Source organism: Dreissena polymorpha, chromosome 1 (assembly GCF_020536995.1).
Source record: "Dreissena polymorpha isolate Duluth1 chromosome 1, UMN_Dpol_1.0, whole genome shotgun sequence".
In the NCBI taxonomy this organism is placed as follows: Eukaryota; Metazoa; Mollusca; class Bivalvia; order Myida; family Dreissenidae; genus Dreissena; species Dreissena polymorpha.
In genome coordinates, this window is record NC_068355.1 from 15069216 (window position 1) to 15071595 (window position 2380).

A 2380-nucleotide genomic window follows, 5' to 3' on the forward strand; every position below is an offset into this window, starting at 1 on the left:
AATCACAGACAAAATAAGTGTCAAAGCTTATGATTTTCAGAATATTCGTCGTGAACTAATATTGATGAGCATTTATTGAATTTTATATGAAATTTGGCTCCAGAAAAGATTATTTCATTATAAAAAAATAAATCGAATAACAGTCGCAATAAAATAGTTGCATAAGGAATCTGACGTGCCTAGTCGAAAGTAGTATAAAGATGAGTGACCTCTGGCCGTCGTAGTGAAGAGAAAACCTTTGTTACCACCGGACCCAATCTTAATTATACTTAATCAAATTTGTTCTTAATCGTTTCTGTCGCCGGAAACACTTGATAGGATAATACGATGGCACTAACGCGCCACTACAAACGACCGTCGACCGTTATGACCATTGGGCCTGTTAATGCCGTACGATGTTGGCACTGCCAGTGGAAACCATGGTGCGAAATAACTGGTCATCATTACGCGCAAACGAAACAAAAAATAATAAGAGGAATTATAGGCAATAATGATTTTACAAACGCGTGAACTGATTGATGGCGGGTAATGATATAAATATCTGCGCTATTCGAAGATCATTTCAGCCAGCATTGAGCCTGGGTTTGACATTCTAAAACAGCTGGACAGTGGAAAACTGTTAACAGATAAGTGGGAGACTTTACGTGCATACGCCGCGCATAAAGAGAATAACGAGTTTGTATCGCATAAGGAACACGCGAGTGAATAACGAAAAAAATCATGAAAACTTTCTTTTTGTTTTATAATTTTAACGTTTACGTTCATATTTTTTTTGCAATACTACTGACAGTTTGTTCGAGACTTATCAAGAGATCTAGTTATATTCAGTAACATTTTGGAAAGCATTGGAAACTATCGGCTTTGTAAAGTCCAGTTTTCTTACCAGAGCTGATGGAATAAATGCGAATGCTAGTAGAATTAAATAATTGCATTTATCGCAAATTGTATAGGTCTTTGACATTCTTCTTTTACTCAGTACTGATCGTTTGGGTCGCCGACTGAAGACGATTTTCTAGTTCGGAAAAAAATGTTTCCTAACAGATAGCAATTAAACAATTTATATGACACCTCGGACAAAGATCAATTGGACGGGCAGCGGAGGATACCACCCACTATACATCGACAGAGGGATAAACAATACTGCACGCGGATATAAAACCGACCCAAGGGTCCATAAATATAATTCCTGTGACGTTGACTGCATTTGTTTGGGAGTATGATTTTCACCAAAATACTGCCCTACTGGTAGAAATGGTGCGCTAATAATGCACAACTGTCCGATTTTATACTCAAAATAGTTATTTATATTGTGTGACATCGATTGTTGTCTAGCAATATCCATTTGGCATAACTCTTTGCAATATCCAATCAGGTGAACTCGATATGCGTATCATTTAATCGAGCTTGATAAGATTGGTTTATTTGTGCAATTGAAGTCGGGTTTTGTGACCTACATGAGGAACCTCTGCGCAGATATGATTGGCTCGACTCAGACCATACGTAGGTCATTCAATCCGCGACGTCTTGTTATGTCAAGTGGTGATTATCGATACATGCATTACTTTTGTTTTCTAGGATTTTAATTTTATTTGTGACGACAAGCGTTAAATCAAATGACCGAAAATATCGAAAAAGTACGATCTGATAGTCCTTCGGGACCTGGATTGATGGTGCCCGCTGGCATACGTTTGTGTACTATTGCTCTCATACGTTTGCGTAAAACCAAAAAAGTAGGTCCGTTACCGGTCGCCCGACCGCGTCTTCCGAATCGGCGCCGACCCTCGACTTTTTATTGGGGTCGCCAAAAAAATATCGTTCATATAAGATGTTATATCAAGCAAACAAAGCAAATATATACATGCATTTCTTATTATAAGCTTTAGTAGCCTTCCATTTTAGTACCCGAAAAAAAATCCCTACCTACCGACCCTGTTTTTTCCCAAGGAGACCAGAAACGGACCTTATTTGTTTTGGCCTAACATAAATCACCGAATAATCCAAGGTTATTGAACTATTGGCATCACATGTCCGAAACAATTCATTTACAAAGAGTTACTTCAATTAAATAAAGAGAAGTTTCGTTCTAAAGATTAACTATAAATACCGCATGAAAATTACATTAAAAATATATTTCAATTTTTATAATATTTAACTCAAAATATATTAGAGTCTTCTTAAGTAAAAATTTATAAAGAATAAATAGAAAAGAATGCTAAAAGACCCTGGGTCGCTAACTTGAGAAATTTAAGTACCAATTGAAGATTGAACGTTACAGTTCTCAACCAATCGCGAAAAAAAGTTGGTTGACATCTTTTAAAGGCATTAGCACGCATAGTATTTTATAGTCAAATAAGAGTTTGTAAGAAGAACGTGTGTACTG